Below are 19,143 nucleotides of genomic sequence, written 5' to 3'. Positions count from 1 at the left end.
TTGTTTACTCGCGTGCCAAGCCCGCGCAAATGAGGTTTGTGTCGAGTGCGCGCATAACGGACGTCCCTGCCTGTGGATCGGATCGCCAGACACCAGCTGCGAGCTTTCCTGAGGTAAGAAGTTTTTATTTGACAAATTTGTCACAAATGTCTTTGATACTTTTAAAACGTAAACCAATATCCATTAAATATAGCTACATATATGAAGAAAGTAAATAATAATATCGAATTGCTATTACTATATGACAGTCTCGGGGAACTGTTCGTTTTCCTCAAAAACCGTTTTCATAACCCATTAAATTTGCATACAATTGACTAACTGTTACCTGCATTGTACATTATGTACCAAATGTTGTATTTACGCGAACAATATGGAGTCAGAATAGTCTCATTAATAATTCACGCAAAAAACAAGATGCACACATGTGTAACCAATTTCACATGCATGAAACCAAATTCACGTGCACAAAAAACAATTCACATGCGCAAAATAAAATGATATATTCATAAATTACATTTCACAAATGCAAAACACAATTCGTAGATTTACAACTGTGCACAAAAACTTTTGAATGTTTAAAATTTACACATTCATCCTGTAATGCGAATGTGCAAATCGTCATTCACGTGTGTGAATTGCCTTGGATGTGTGTGTGTGTTTTTGAGACTTTCCTGGCAGCGCAATCCTCCTTACACAGAGGAGTCGTACTCTTTAGCCAATCAGATTTAAGCTCATCAATCGACCAATCATAACCGCGTGAGGGCGGGCCCACCTGAATGTTACGTCATCAGCGTTCGACCGCAGTTAGAGATCATGGCTAAGCAGCAGAGGTATGTATGTGAAGTTTGATCGGTTCATTTCTGTGTTTACTGAAACTAAGAACTTAGAGATCAGTTGAAGTGATAGTTTATTCAATATTAACAGATGTAAGCAACTGCTGTGGTAATCAGATGTCCCATATGAAGAAGAAATTATGCTTGTTTTGTATTTTAGCTGCAGGTACAGAGACAGACATCTCTCTCAGTTACAATCACACAAATGATTGTAAAACAATAATCTGGGTGGCCAATAGCTCCCACTTAGTACTGGCCTCATCGAGATATTTTTTCACTATGTACAATTTTTTTTATGAGCACTCATTGTTTAGTAATGAAGATATTTTGCCATTTGTGCAACAGTATACAGTGTTAAATTATTATTACACGTATTGTTCCTTTGTGTTTTTCAGGATTACACACCTTTGGCGTGACTTCTGGATAGCAGTCACAAACATCTAAATTCATGTTTCCTTATTCTCTTTTATAATTTGTATTAATGTCTTAATCTATTCAGTACACATGTACTTTCATGCTCTGTGCTGTATTGTCATCTCAAGGTTTTTAATGTCACAGGACAATGTTGTGAAGCATTCATTTTACTTTGCCTGGCAAAAAAACATTTTTATGCTGATCAGACAGATGCAATTAACATCATACTAAGATTACTCAGTAAACTATATAAAATTATATTACCATCACTTCATCTCCTGCTTCCTGCTCTTCCTCTGTCTGCATGTGCTGACTGCTTTAAATATCAAACCAAAATCTGACGTGTTCTGACAGAGAAAGGGCTAGTGATCACTAGATTGAACACATTTCATTTGTTAACTTTCACCTGATGTATTGCACTGAAATGTATCATTTGGAGATAAACATTTATCTACTTTAAAAGAAAAGAAGACACTGACTGGAACACTACCAACATCCCTGACCAGCCATGCAATGACATTGTGTTTCCAGTGCCCTGTGACTGAAGAACTAACCCAGCTTCAAACTGTTAATCAGCCAATCTCACAACTACAGAATATATTTATATACAATGTTATATATTTATATACAATTATATATATATATATATATATATATTTCTCTGTACTACATGTTGTGCTTCTTCATAATTTACTCACCCTCAAGTTGTTCCAAACCTGTACTGAGTTTTCTTTGTTCTGCTGAAAACCAAGGAAGATATTTGTAAGAATGTTTGTAACAAAGCAAATCTCTGCAGCCATTGACTAACATAGTATTTTTCTCCCTACTATGTTAGTCAATGGCTGCAGAGATGTGCTTTGTTACAAACATTCTTACAAATATCTTCCTTTGTGTTCAGCAGAACAGAAATTCATATAGGTTTGGAACAACTTGAGGGTGAGTAAATGAATTTAAAATTTTTTTTTGGGTGAACTCTCTTTAATCATGGCCAAGTCATTTCATATAGGTTTTATTCCCAAAGGATTCAGAAACTTTCAAATGAATAAACCGTATACATCAACTGTAGCAAATATCTTTGATTCTTTTAATTCTGACATAAAACAAGAACATTTAATAATGCATAGCAGGGCTTTATTCCTTGAGTGTGTACATTAATACAGTAACAATGCATGACTTTAAACCTCTTGTTGAAACAACAGTCAAAATGAAGGGATGCAACATGAGTGTTTTGAAAGAATTACAGTAGGAATGGTAAGGTAACGGTACTGGTCTCTGCAACTTCATACATCATCTGTCTGGGAAATCTGAAACAATAAAACTGCATATATGTGCAGCTTAAAGTTAAAACAAAGCATAGATTAAATATAAATGGTCTCCAATGTATGCACTTCATTACATAAATCATTATCAACAGTTGAATGTGTGGTGGACATGACATGCAGGTTCAAACACTGTTGTGACTGCTCTTTCCTAATTAAATAATAGTTAAATTAAAAACCACGTGAAAAATATCTACTTATCTAATTCGTCTATTTATATACACTTTCTCTCATCATTCAAACCATTGTTATGGAGTTTATGAATCTAAAATCCTACATTTGTATGGTGTGCATATGCATAATTCTTTATGAAGTAAACATAAGAAATCATCAATACTACTAAATGTTTATTTTCACACAGAGATCAGTTGAAGTGATAGTTTCTTAACTGCTAAGTTCTTAGTTTCAGTAAACACAGAAATGAACCGATCAAACTTCACATACATACCTCTGCTGCTTAGCCGTGATCTCTAACTGCGGTCGAACGCTGATGACGTAACATTCAGGTGGGCCCGCCCTCACGCGGTTATGATTGGTCGATTGATGAGCTTAAATCTGATTGGCTAAAGAGTACGACTCCTCTGTGTAAGGAGGATTGCGCTGCCAGGAAAGTCTCAAAAACACACACACACATCCAAGGCAATTCACACACGTGAATGACGATTTGCACATTCGCATTACAGGATGAATGTGTAAATTTTAAACATTCAAAAGTTTTTGTGCACAGTTGTAAATCTACGAATTGTGTTTTGCATTTGTGAAATGTATTTTATGAATATATAATTTTATTTTGCGCACGTGAATTTGGTTTCATGCATGTGAAATTGGTTACACATGTGTGCATCTTGTTTTTTGCGTGAATTATTAATGAGACTATTCTGACTCCATAGTACAGAGACAGAAGGCGTTTCTCAATGTCAAGGAAGGATCCTCGGAAGCCAGAATTCCGAGGATGCTACGTCATCGACGTCCGTCGAAGGGCTGTTCCAATGTCGAGGATCCTCGGAATTTCAACCAAGGTCTGAGTCCTTCGTTCGAAAAATATGCCATATACAGGAAAGGATGCATACGAGTAGACTTCGCGCACTTAGCGTTCTCAAATCACCCACAATCCTATGCGCGCAGCTTTGCTATCTTGTTAAAAAAATACAAAATATCGGACGTTGGCGGAGTCGGAGCGTTAACGGGGCAATATTATGGAGTCAGAATAGTCTCATTAATAATTCACGCAAAAAACAAGATGCACACATGTGTAACCAATTTCACATGCATGAAACCAAATTCACGTGCACAAAAAACAATTCACGTGCGCAAAATAAAATGATATATTCATAAATTACATTTCACAAATGCAAAACACAATTCGTAGATTTACAACTGTGCACAAAAACTTTTGAATGTTTAAAATTTACACATTCATCCTGTAATGCGAATGTGCAAATCGTCATTCACGTGTGTGAATTGCCTTGGATGTGTGTGTGTGTTTTTGAGACTTTCCTGGCAGCGCAATCCTCCTTACACAGAGGAGTCGTACTCTTTAGCCAATCAGATTTAAGCTCATCAATCGACCAATCATAACCGCGTGAGGGCGGGCCCACCTGAATGTTACGTCATCAGCGTTCGACCGCAGTTAGAGATCATGGCTAAGCAGCAGAGGTATGTATGTGAAGTTTGATCGGTTCATTTCTGTGTTTACTGAAACTAAGAACTTAGAGATCAGTTGAAGTGATAGTTTATTCAATATTAACAGATGTAAGCAACTGCTGTGGTAATCAGATGTCCCATATGAAGAAGAAATTATGCTTGTTTTGTATTTTAGCTGCAGGTACAGAGACAGACATCTCTCTCAGTTACAATCACACAAATGATTGTAAAACAATAATCTGGGTGGCCAATAGCTCCCACTTAGTACTGGCCTCATCGAGATATTTTTTCACTATGTACAATTTTTTTTATGAGCACTCATTGTTTAGTAATGAAGATATTTTGCCATTTGTGCAACAGTATACAGTGTTAAATTATTATTACACGTATTGTTCCTTTGTGTTTTTCAGGATTACACACCTTTGGCGTGACTTCTGGATAGCAGTCACAAACATCTAAATTCATGTTTCCTTATTCTCTTTTATAATTTGTATTAATGTCTTAATCTATTCAGTACACATGTACTTTCATGCTCTGTGCTGTATTGTCATCTCAAGGTTTTTAATGTCACAGGACAATGTTGTGAAGCATTCATTTTACTTTGCCTGGCAAAAAAACATTTTTATGCTGATCAGACAGATGCAATTAACATCATACTAAGATTACTCAGTAAACTATATAAAATTATATTACCATCACTTCATCTCCTGCTTCCTGCTCTTCCTCTGTCTGCATGTGCTGACTGCTTTAAATATCAAACCAAAATCTGACGTGTTCTGACAGAGAAAGGGCTAGTGATCACTAGATTGAACACATTTCATTTGTTAACTTTCACCTGATGTATTGCACTGAAATGTATCATTTGGAGATAAACATTTATCTACTTTAAAAGAAAAGAAGACACTGACTGGAACACTACCAACATCCCTGACCAGCCATGCAATGACATTGTGTTTCCAGTGCCCTGTGACTGAAGAACTAACCCAGCTTCAAACTGTTAATCAGCCAATCTCACAACTACAGAATATATTTATATACAATGTTATATATTTATATACAATTATATATATATATATATATATATTTCTCTGTACTACATGTTGTGCTTCTTCATAATTTACTCACCCTCAAGTTGTTCCAAACCTGTACTGAGTTTTCTTTGTTCTGCTGAAAACCAAGGAAGATATTTGTAAGAATGTTTGTAACAAAGCAAATCTCTGCAGCCATTGACTAACATAGTATTTTTCTCCCTACTATGTTAGTCAATGGCTGCAGAGATGTGCTTTGTTACAAACATTCTTACAAATATCTTCCTTTGTGTTCAGCAGAACAGAAATTCATATAGGTTTGGAACAACTTGAGGGTGAGTAAATGAATTTAAAAAATTTTTTTGGGTGAACTCTCTTTAATCATGGCCAAGTCATTTCATATAGGTTTTATTCCCAAAGGATTCAGAAACTTTCAAATGAATAAACCGTATACATCAACTGTAGCAAATATCTTTGATTCTTTTAATTCTGACATAAAACAAGAACATTTAATAATGCATAGCAGGGCTTTATTCCTTGAGTGTGTACATTAATACAGTAACAATGCATGACTTTAAACCTCTTGTTGAAACAACAGTCAAAATGAAGGGATGCAACATGAGTGTTTTGAAAGAATTACAGTAGGAATGGTAAGGTAACGGTACTGGTCTCTGCAACTTCATACATCATCTGTCTGGGAAATCTGAAACAATAAAACTGCATATATGTGCAGCTTAAAGTTAAAACAAAGCATAGATTAAATATAAATGGTCTCCAATGTATGCACTTCATTACATAAATCATTATCAACAGTTGAATGTGTGGTGGACATGACATGCAGGTTCAAACACTGTTGTGACTGCTCTTTCCTAATTAAATAATAGTTAAATTAAAAACCACGTGAAAAATATCTACTTATCTAATTCGTCTATTTATATACACTTTCTCTCATCATTCAAACCATTGTTATGGAGTTTATGAATCTAAAATCCTACATTTGTATGGTGTGCATATGCATAATTCTTTATGAAGTAAACATAAGAAATCATCAATACTACTAAATGTTTATTTTCACACAGAGATCAGTTGAAGTGATAGTTTCTTAACTGCTAAGTTCTTAGTTTCAGTAAACACAGAAATGAACCGATCAAACTTCACATACATACCTCTGCTGCTTAGCCGTGATCTCTAACTGCGGTCGAACGCTGATGACGTAACATTCAGGTGGGCCCGCCCTCACGCGGTTATGATTGGTCGATTGATGAGCTTAAATCTGATTGGCTAAAGAGTACGACTCCTCTGTGTAAGGAGGATTGCGCTGCCAGGAAAGTCTCAAAAACACACACACACATCCAAGGCAATTCACACACGTGAATGACGATTTGCACATTCGCATTACAGGATGAATGTGTAAATTTTAAACATTCAAAAGTTTTTGTGCACAGTTGTAAATCTACGAATTGTGTTTTGCATTTGTGAAATGTATTTTATGAATATATAATTTTATTTTGCGCACGTGAATTTGGTTTCATGCATGTGAAATTGGTTACACATGTGTGCATCTTGTTTTTTGCGTGAATTATTAATGAGACTATTCTGACTCCATAGAACAATGGTTTCCGTCTTTTCACGGCCAGTTATAGTTACATATTTTCGTTGACAGTTAAATGTGTGTGACGCCATTTGAAGTAACGTTAGCGCCTGAGCGGTGTCAAAGGCTGTCTCGCGCGCCCGCTCTCTCTCTCTCTCTCTCTCTCTCTCTCTCTCTCTCTCTCTCTCTCTCTCTCTCTCTCTCTCTCTCTCTCTCTCTCTCTCTCTCTCTCTCTCTCTCTCATATATATTCAAGTAAAATAATAATTAGTTCAATTATGTTCATTGTGGCTTCTTATTTATTATATTATTTCATATGAATTCATTTTTACATGCCACTGAAGGCTCTATTATTGTCTTCTCTCTTTTTTCAGTGTTGATAGTCATTTGATTGTGTAAGTGGTCAATCTAGCAGTCATCCTATATCTGTGAATTATCATGTGCATAACATTTAGGCACCATTCTAGTCAATAAACATGAATGAAAATTTCTTCTTTTTCTCTCTTGTGTCAACAGGAGCTAACAACACCCCAGAAAGTGCCACAGCACTGAGCATATTTGGCTTTGTAAGTATATATTTTGACTAACATTATGTGATTAACGTCTTTTAATGCATAACATTTTATTATTTAAAAAATACCTGTTACCTGCATTTCCTACTTGGCATCTATTTGTTATCTTGTTGTGACTGTTTAGTCTCATGTGGGATATGTCACTGCATAACATGACAAAGTAATTAAAAATGATTCATTGTATGCACTTAAAAATTTGTGTAACACTTTACAATACGGTTCATTAGTTAACTACATTAGTTAACATTAACTAATAATGAACTGCACTTATAAAGCATTTATTTATCTTTGTTAATGTTAATTTCAACATTTACTAATGCATTATTAAAATCTTGCTAACATTAGTTAATGCACTGTGAACTAGGGCTGTAATCTCCCAGTCGATTAGTCGATTATTGGTCGATACGTTCTGGCTCGACCAAAATTCTGATTGGTCGATTTTTAGCCGCGTTCATTTAATCAGTTTTGCTGCGTTCATTTAATCAGTTTTGTCGCGCCGCGTTCATTTCGTCAGGTGGAAAGCACTAATTGCTAATGGGGGTGTTTTGAGAGCACCCCTGTTTCACAGGTAACAGTCTGCCTTCAGAACACCCCCATTGTTTTCACTTCTTTTGGATTAGCCCAACCCACTGGCGAAGAGAAGTCTCTCACTGGTCCTTTGTGTTTCATTCCCCGCTGGCTCAAACGTACTAGCCTGGTTTTACCAGACTCTCGTACATTTCATTTGTACATAGAGTCTGGCCACTCTCCATTGACAAGCGTTTACTTCCTTGAAGGCGGGTTCTCTGTTGAAGTTTAAAACTATTGGATCTGCCAAGAGTCACTCTGAATCTGCCTAACCAATCGTTAACGTTTGGTCGTGACGTATGTCAGGCGCCGTTCGCCTTTGATTCTCACATTAACTGAGCACACCACCTCAGTGTCAGTGATAAAACCTTGTGCATTCGGATTGTTATTTATTCACGGTGGAGGAGAGTTTTGTGATCGGAACGCGCTGCTCTCGTGGTGCATATATCGTGCAATCATAACATGATTGTATGCTGTCAATAAAATGTCATATGCTTAGTATGATAAGAATAAATGCTGCCTTGAATAACAGCCCAATTCAAATGTTTACGTGCTTTTCTTCTTTTATTTTTTGAGCGGTGGTGAAATATTTTGCTCTTGTAAACACTTGCCAGTATTTAAAGAAATACAAGTCTAGAAATGCAAATTACAGCTCACGCAACCGCGCAGTGCTCTGAAAGGGTCTATAAAGGATATAAACAGTGAGTTTTGAAGTGATATATTCTTGAAAACTCAGAGATGTGGATTCGGACAGCAATTACATTACCACACGACCTTGGTGTTTGTCAAAAGTCGATAATTCAGCCTGGGTTTTTCTCGCGGGTGGTGGGAGACGGACGGCTTCAGCAACTCCTTCACCACTAACGGAGCGAGCTGGAAAAGACTTTTCCCGGACCACAACATCAGCAGTACAGCAGTGATTGTTCTTGCTCCGTGTAACGGGAGTTCGTTTGTTCAGGGAAGAAGGAGGCGGGAACCGCCGAACGTTTAACAACTTTTAATCAAATAATAAACACAAAATGAAAGTAAAAGCGGCAGCCCCTACGGACGACTGCCGCGCACAAACATAACAAAACCCAACTTAAAATCCAGGCCTGGTCCTCTCTCGTCCTTCACCGGTGTCGCTCGCCCTTATATGCCTCCGTGCTCCCTCATGAGAGGACTCGAGACCGGTGTGTCTCAATCACGCACACCGGTCTCGCTCGCTCGTCCACCTCGCCACACTTTTAACTTCTGGACATTCGTCAGCGCTGCCACACACTCGCATCTTTCTCCGACGCCATTACTGAACTACAACTCAAACTAGCGCACGACATCAACGTCATCGCTCTCAGCCACTCCCTCTTTGCGCTGATTGGACCGGTAAAAAATTGTTCGGGGGAAAACCTAAGCATACACCGCAGTCCCAGACGTAGTACTGAAGGAAAATGAAAATTGAGCGGAAGTACGTAGGAGGGCGGAGCCAGGCTACAAACGTACACCCAAAGTGGTAAACTTGAGGAACGCCCATCAACATACACATGAGGGGAAGCGTCACAACACCGCGCTATTAGTGGATCTGTACCGTCAGTTTTGCCGCGTTCATTTCATCAGTTTTGCCGAGCCACGTTAATTTCATTAGTTTTGCCGCGCCGCGTTCATTTCATCAGGTGGAAAGCACTAATTGCTAATGGGGGTGTTTTCAGAGCACCCCTGTTTCACAGGTAACAGTCTGTCTTCAGAACACCCCCATTGTTTCACTTATTTTGGATTAGCCCAACCCGCAGGCGAGAGAGACAGATTGAAGAAGGCTAGTTTTCTTGTATATTATTTATTTAATTGTGAGAGCGTTTTTTCTGCTCTTGATCTGGCTTGTTTAATAAATATTCCTTTTTTATTAAAGAGGACGTGCCTTTTGTGTTTAAGAGTAAAAGCTTTAAGTTAATAGTCTATTCGTGTCTCAGCCGCGAAGCTGAGCTCAGCTGACTGAGCTCATGTTTGAGCTGCACAGAGCGGCTGAAATGAGTGTCTGTCAGTTATTATTATACATATGACAAAAACAATTGTCTAAATTATGTTGCATATTCCTCAAAAGTTCTTGTGATGATATCTAGTTAACAACACATAGTGCTATATTTTCGGAAGTCATAGTCTATGATATTGCGCAGGTGCATGCGATGCGACGCTGTCAGAGCCGACAGACTCGTGTGTCAGACTCATTTCAGTGCAAAATAATGAGCTCAAAAACTATTTAATATACAGCAAATAGCCTACTAGTTTTTTATGTTTATTTATAATTAATTTAGGGAGACAACAAGGCTACCAAGTACTGCGCACAGTGTGCAGCTTATTCATTTAAGTTTTTTTTTTCCTAACGTTATTTTAGTCGATTTTTAGTCGAAAATTTCAGGACTTCAGTCGACCAAGATTTTCTTTGGTTGATTACAGCCCTACTGTGAACTAATATGAACAGCTGGATTTGTATGAACTAACGTTAACAAAGATTAACTAATGCTGAACAGAGGTGTTGTTCATGGTTAGTTCATGTTAACTAATGCATTAAAGGGTTAGTTCACCCAAAAATGAAAATTCTGTCATTAATTAGTCACCCTCATGTCGTTGGAGACCTGTAAGTCCTCCGTTCATATTCGGAACACAAATGAAGATATTTTAGTTGAAAGCTGATGCTGAGAAAGGCTTCAGATAGGCCTCCATTGGCATTCAGTACATTGACACTTCCAAGATCCATAAAAGGCACTTAAAACGTTGTTACAAAGTCCATCTCACCACAGTGACTCTACAATAATTTTACGATGCGACGACAATAGTTTTTTTGCGCAAAAAAAAATCAAAATAACACCTTTATCCAACTTGTTCTCGACTTCCGTGTGTGCCTCCACGACGCATGCGCGAGAATATGACGCAGATCCGCCGTTCGGGAATCCATGAAATACACACCTAAGCCCCATTTTGAGAACTATGCCGAGACCTAAAGCACGATCAATGTAGAATTCAACATCTTAGACACGCGCTTCTTCCTCTGCTCGTAAACAAATCGCTTCTGGGTCATGTGTCCGAACGCCGGATCTGTGTCATATTCTCGCGCATGCGTCGTGGAGGCACACACGGAAGACAATAACAAGTTGGATAAAGATGTTATTTAGATTTTTTTTTTGCGCACAAAAACTATTGTCGTCACATCGTAAAATTATTGTAGAGTCACTGTGGTGAGATAGACTTTGTAACAACGTTTTAAGTGCCTTTCATGGATATTGGAAGTGTCAATGTACTGAATGCCAATGGAGGCCTATCTGAAGCCTTTCTCAGCATCAGCTTTCAACTAAAATATCTTCATTTGTGTTCCGAATATGAACGGAGGTCTTACAGGTCTCCAATGACATGAGGGTGAGTAATTAATGACAGAATTTTCATTTTTGGGTGAACTAACCCTTTAACTAATGTTAACTAATACAACCTTATTGTAAAGTGTTACCAAAATATGTATACATTATTTTATATGCAGATCATATCCAACCAGTGACCAGAAAACAGAGAGACTGAGGAATAGACGGAGAAACGGACAAAGCTGGACTACAACTAAAACCTGAACTAAAAACTAATCATGGAAGTATGTACAGGTGCAAGTATTTAATTATTTGCAATTTCTGAGAGACTTTTATCTTTTAATTTTCAGCCAACCTCGTCTTATGCTGCCTTCATGTGCTAGAAATTTCCTACTTCCCACTTCTGAAGTTGTGATTACGAGCTCATCACATTCAGATTTTGACTTGAGAGGGCGTTCATGTCCAATTTTTTAACTAGGAAACTAGTTCAGTAATTCCTATAGCACGTGAAGGCAGCATAAGATGTCAGTTGAGCAGGAGGTGACGTTTGCCTACCACACCACAGGTGATATGAAGTATATCATATCATGAAATTGCTCTTATAGTCAGGGTGTCCGCGGGGTTGTAAAAGGTAGTAAATGAAATTAGCCAAAATTAAGGGCATTAAAAAGTAGTAAAAAGTACTAAACGTCATCTGACGAGGTATTACATTTTCGAGCCCAATTTTTTTTAGATACATTTTCAATTTGTGTTAAGTACAGGCCTTTTTTTTCTAAAATTCGCGTGGATTTATTTATATGTTTAGAGTAGGACCTGCGCGATATCGTGTGAGGTGGTGTTCGTTCGCGCGTGCTGAAACAAACTGGGTCCGCGGCTGGCTTGCTGACAAACATGTACGCGAGCTCGCTTCCATTCAGTAATTAAAGCATGGGGAAATGCAAGTTTTCGGACCTCTGGCTGGAGGACTCACGATTTAAAGACTGGCTTAGGCCAGTAGTTTGCAACAGCCGCGAGGCTTATTGCCACGTCTGCAAGAAGACAATTAATATAACCTGGGTGGGGGTGAATGGCGTCAAATCGCATATGTAATCAAATAGCCACCAAGCTAGGATGCGCGGACGTAGCGAGCAGCTTCCCATACCAATGTTCTGCGCTACAGATGCATCAACGACCTCAACCTCCACTGCTTTGCCCTCAACCCCGACTGCTCTCCCGATTCAAACCACTGCCAGTAGCCTAACGTTAGTCTAGCAGCATCATCAACAGTGCGTGACAGACGTCAGACAGCAGACGCTATGCCCTATCACCACCGATACATTGCGAGCTGAGGTGCTGTGGTGTTTAGACCTTGCAACTAAACACCACTCTTTAAATTTGAATCTATGGCATTGAAGAGCTGTTTCGAAATATGCAAGTTGCTTAAAGCTTGGCATGCACTGTGCGATTTCTGTGCGATTTCAGCAAGGTTATCTACTCACACTGTACGAGTAGTACGCATGCGATGTAAAGCCAAAGCTCATGGTTTATGTGCTCACACCATGGCTCGGATCCTCGAGCGCGATTTGTCTGCTCACTGTATGAGTGAAGATTTAGCATTTACTATTTATGTATATAAATGATTATTATTATTATTAGGGTAGGCCTACTTTTATTATTAAATTGATAATACATTTAATTTGCCCCCGTGATAATTTCATAATGCATCAATGCACAACCGACATGTTGCATAATAAAAGAATAGATAGATTAGCTTACTCCTCATTATTTAAATACATTTTGCACAATTAAACAAGGAATTATAGGCCTATAATTAAAATGATTATCAGTCTATAATATGTCAGAACACTACAATAATATCAGTAATATAAGAAAGTAAGAGCAGCTTTATTTAAAAAAAAACTTGTTTAACACGAAATGGGCCTATACTTCTCTTCTAATTTGTTTCACAATATGGGCCAAAAGAGAAATATTAAGAATATAAATTCAGACAGTTATAGGCTATACGTTATCAGCATATGTTAAAGCAGATTTATATAAATAAAGAGATATCTCTTGTCTCTGTGAGAATATGCGCCGAAAGCTTGTCAGATTTTACGTTCACTTTCAGTAGTGAATAATTGACCAGGTTTGAGACTTCACCGACTCTCGCACACATTACGTTTTTGTGTGATATCCACTGACTCGCCTTCATGATTTAAAACGAAAAAGAAAAAAAATCTATATTGCGCCGTGAAAATTGCTCTGTACACTGCATGAACTATGAAGAAGATGTCTCCTTCCTCTTCTGTCTTTATTTCTATTCTCATCTCTGTGGGCAGCTGATGTTAAGTTATAATGACCTCGTTACATTGTGATGCAATATGTTATTCCATTTGGAAAGATATTTCATTTACGCTACTATAGTTGCAGCTTGAAGACGCGCTGGTATTAAAACATATTTTGAAGGTATTAAAAAAGGTAGTAAAAGGTATTAAATTCAACTTAAGAAGTTCTGTATATACCCTGATAGTGTATGGAATGCTTTTTAAAGAAAATTTGCGGGGGGGGGGGGGGGGGAGGAAAATGTTTAGATGAAGTAATGGAGATGGTGTGAACATGGCCTTTACATGTTCCAGCGTGAGCTGGAGGGAGGTGTCTTCCGTCAGCAGCTTGCTTTCTGATTGGGTATTGTTGCGTTTCACATGATAATCTCCAGAGCGCGCACGCTTGTCCTCGGGATAGAGATATATAATATAAGTATAACTATGAATAATAATAATATAACAAGTATAACTATGAATAACTGCTGTTGCACAAGTTGTTACCTCATCTGTCCATGAACAAATTTAGATGAGATAAACCATTTCTCACACATTGTCCCTCTGTTTTGTTTCAGATCAGCCATCAGTAGTTTACCAGTAGGGAGGCCAGCCAAGACCAACTGTGGTATTTTGTTCATACTTTTTGTTGCCATATCGTCATGATCTCTGCTTTGATTTGTTGTAATGAATTCAGTTCTCTATTTTTTTTCTGTTTTTTTTAATTGATTGTGACAGTGAATAAAAAATATACTGATGTACATGGACTCAAGTCTCTTATTTGGAATTTATTAAATGTATTATTTATTTTATTGCATTCATGTAAAATATTCAAAATAAAGTAATAACATATTAACATATGCATATTTTGTAAAATAAAAAGTAAAATAAATTACAGTAAAATTACTGTAAAAATTATTATACTGTAAAAATAATTTGCGGTAAGGGCATCATACTGTAAAATTAAATTGCGGTAAGGGCATCATACTGTAAAATTAAATTACGGTAAGGGCATCATACTGTAAAATTAAATTACGGTAAGGGCATCATACTGTAAAACACATTTACAGATAAGCTACTGTAAAGGGGCAATTACAGTAACTTACTGGCAATAGTGCTGCCAGTAAGTTACCGCAAAAATACAATAAAATGTCTAACAGTGTAGCCACCACAATTTGGCCCAATTTTCCTGCTTCTAACACATCAACTTTGAGAACTAAATGTTCACTTGCTACCTAATATATCCCACCCACTAACAGGTACTTTATATTGTTTCTACATTATTTGGGGATTACATGTGAAATTATTATAATATAAAGTATATTAAAACTTTAATGTTAGATGCGATTAATTACAAACATTTTTTGAATAATTAGTTATTTCTTTAACCGATTGACAGCAATAGGCAGTTGTGGCAAAAATAACATGATCTAAAAAAAAAAATTCAGTTGCTTATAAACATTATTGGCAAAAGTGTAATTACACTGTATTCAGCACAGACTGGGCTACCATAATATGTGAGCAACATGTATGTACAAGCTTGTATGTTTTAGAGAATAATGTTTATGCGTGGTTTTTGAAAAAAAAAAAAAAGTTTTTAAATTAAGGCCTCAAAACACAATAGATATGTGTCCACAAGACTTTTAACTAATGGGTGTTGTTTCCTAGAGTTTTTGCTTCAAACTGATGTGAGAATCATTGAGACTACTTATTCGCCATAAAACAATATATAAATTTACATTTTGTAAGACACTTTTTCTTTACAAAGGCATTATGCGAGGAGGCGTGAACAATAATGAATAATGCTGGGTATCACACTAGAGAGAACAAAAGAATGCATAATGGGCCGCATAATGACCTGCATAATGAATGAGCGTCAGGTATGTGACTGAGAGGGTGCTAAGCAACAGGACAAAGGAAATATATTTTGTTGTAGTTTATTTAGAATGAAGTCAACAAATGCCTATTTATTTTAAATGATCAAAAGATTTGTCTACATGTATTTTTGCAGCGCCTACTGCAAACATGCTCTTCTTATTTAGTATTTTTTCTTGTTTCCAGTCCAAATATCTAAAAATTCTTAAATCAATATTCATTTACTAGATTAGTAAAATTTTCTGGGGGAAAAAATCTAAATTAAGTGAGTTTTTGCTTAAAACAAGCTAAATTATCTGCCAAAACGAGAAACAAGATTTCAATCAGATTTTTTTTTTGAAAGAAGTCTCATGCTTAAAAAAAACAGTAATATTATGAGACTGAACCCAATTCAGTATTCATTAAATACAAATAACTTAATAATTGGTAATGATGAATGTTATAAGTAAAATATTTGGGATTTAAAACAAAATAATGCAATGCAATTATGATTTCAAATAGTATAGGGTGAATTCAGGTTGATTCGGACACTTTTTTCCCAATCATTTCAATGGCAAACATTTTCTGAATAATTTGATTTTGTAAACGATCAGATACACACAATACTCAAATATCATTTCGAGCTTCAGTTCATTTATGAGACATGCATGCAATACATGATCGCCAGCGCTAAGGCTATTGTCTGTTATACTGGCTTCTTATTAATTAAGAAGCAAATATATTAAAAACATTGATTAAAATTAAGATAAAATTTATACAAAATTAAATTCACTTTAAATAAAGGCTTTCTACAAAACAAAACTCCAGAATCATTTCTGACAATCTTTGATATAAAAATAAATAAATAAATAAATAACATCAATACGAAGCAAAATACGTTTTAATGGCTACTGAACACAAAACGTTTGACTGGTACTATATTTATAGCATCTGAGCAGACATTTGCGAATAAAAGCTTTAATGATGTGACACTAGGCTCTTTTCATTCACATTCACAGATGCTAACAGAATAAACTCAATCAGCGGCTGAATCCGTTGCTCTGAACAGAACATGAAGAGCTTTTCATGAGGAGAATTATCCCAGGATTATTCCTCAACACGTCTCAAAACGATGTAGCACGTATAGCACTACACTTGATGTGTTTGTTTGAGTTGATGTGTGGGCATTGATGCATGGATCGCCTCAGTATTTGAATCTCAAAGAACGCGCGCTCTGTGGGCGTGGTCGCATTAGCGGATAATGAGACACTCGGGAACGACTGACATCTCTCTCTTTTCAAACAGATTATATAAATACAGAATACTTGTTTTCGATTTGGTTTACATGATTTAGAACCTGACATTTCAACGTTTCTTTAGACATATGTCTCATGTTTGTGTGATACGTTTTCACTAAGCTACAGGTCATTTTCTGAAGAGAATCAGATTAGACATCATTGAGAGAGAGGCTGCAGATCACGCATCATGTTTGTTTTCTTTATTTTGAAAAAAGCACAACATTTTGTTTTTATTTTAACTGTACACAAAAAAATAGAAAATTAACAGATTATAATGATGTATAACACTTGCCTGAATGATAAAAATCTAAAAGTTATTTGAGTCTCTTTGGCACTGATAAGAAAAAAAGCGAGTCGATCGCGCCGGCGCGACCGCCGACTCGAGGTGGTTAAACACCTCTGATTGGCTATTTTGTTCATGGTCTCAACAGACATGTCTATGATTGGCTACAATGCTCAACGCTGTTAAAACATGAAAAAAGAAAACCGTCAACACTCTTCACAAAGAACTTATAGTACTTACTACAGTACTTAAAGAGCACTTACTACCTATCAGTGAAATTGTTATACTTGTGACATTGGCTTCATAAACTAAAGTTTTAAAATTATCACAATATTTATAATTTTCCTAATTGTATACTGTCATCAAAATTATCACAATCATGTTGGATATATTTAATGTATCGCACAGTCATATCCCTTCTCTGTCTTTCTATCCACCAAGGGGTCTATGGCCTGAAAAGTTGAAGACCTGGTAGAGTATAAAGTAAATGTAAGACTATATTATTTGTAGTAATTGGCATGGATACTGGCTGGTCAGATGATCTCAATGGGGTCAATGTCTGGCTAGTAAGTTTCAGCAGTTAGTACATCTTAACTATTGCAGTATGTGGGCAAAAGCATCTTTCATCATTGTCGGACTTTCAGAATGCATTCAGGTGAAATTTCATCAATTCAAATCAATGTCAAACAGTGGATTACAGTTCATTGACACACTGGTGTGAATTTTAGATAACTATACGTATATGTATTAATAAGAATATAATGGATGACTGTCAAGTGAGTATTTGTAAGTTAATGACATGTGCCATCACCAGCCCACTCCGACCCTTAAACCTAAGGCTAGATATACTTCATCAGCTTGGCCTAGTTTTAATTCAGTGCTGCACCTTTTCTCTCGTTCTATCTGGCTTATCATTTCAGAGAGAGAAAGAACCTTCAAAGGCCACTGACTACATTTCAGATTCATTAAATCTTGCATAATGGTAAGTCATGTTTAAAGTTGAATCACTGTCTGGACTTCCATGAAAACAGCTCATATTCGTACCTCATTATATCCATATTTGTGGGAGCCTCTGAATTTATGCATTAAAGCTACACAATGCTTAATGAAATGTCGAAGATAATTACTCAGGGCTTCGTCTAATTCCAAGATCAGAGATTCTCAGGATCACTGAAGGGCATTGCTTGGCAGCATCTTTGTCATTCCTTGCTTTTTTACACTTGAGGTCATATGTTTGTTTGGCTATTTTTGCTTTAAAATGCCTCAATGTCTTCATCATCTTTTTTTTAGACAATTTAAAACGTCAAACACATAGATAAAACTACATTTTATTTATTCATCCATTAAATTAAATAAATACAAGGGAAAAAGCAAGCAGAGGGACACAAGTGATAGTCTGAGGCGAATCTGAAAGCAAATCGAAGTATACAGAGGAAGCTGGCAGTCACCTTGTGAGGTTGTGCCTGGAGTAGTAAACACACGCGGAGCATACGGTGTCTTCAGTATCCCAAAGATGCCGTGGCAGATGGCCGCACATCTCATTACGGAATGCCAGCACCCTTGGCACTAGCGCTCTAAATGCCATTGTTGCTGCTCATGCGAGAGCTGTGCAGGGTCAGCGCTTCTAACCTTGCAAAAGCTGCCATAATCCCTTGCACAATAGCCTGTCATTTCGCCATGTTACCTGGAGTTAAAGTTAAGAGGGTCCTCCATCTGTAAGAGCTGATGCTACATCCAAGTTTTCTCAGCTCTACCTTCTTTTTCCAGTCAGTTGGGCATGTGGGGAAAGCATGGAGACGCTAAAGGATGCTGGGAATGTTGAAGCTGCTGGATATAATCGTGTAATTTTCCCTCACTATAATTCACAGATCTTAGTGTGGATGAAATGTGCACACCATTTAAAAGGAGCAAGGATGTTCAAAAGTTCAATCTCATGAAAACATGTGGTTACAATTTATTCTAAAAATCAAAAGTATCACAAAAAATGTATTAAAGGCACAGTATGTAAGTTTCGCCGCTAGAGGTTGCTTATTCAAAACAATAACAAAGGCGTAGTGGATTCCATGAATGAGCATGGAATCATGGGAGTTGTTGTCTTCACCTCCACAGCTGATGGAAAGC

Source organism: Gobio gobio, assembly GCF_949357685.1.
Source record: "Gobio gobio genome assembly, chromosome: 16".
NCBI lineage: Eukaryota > Metazoa > Chordata > Actinopteri > Cypriniformes > Gobionidae > Gobio > Gobio gobio.
This window is presented reverse-complemented; position numbering follows the sequence as displayed.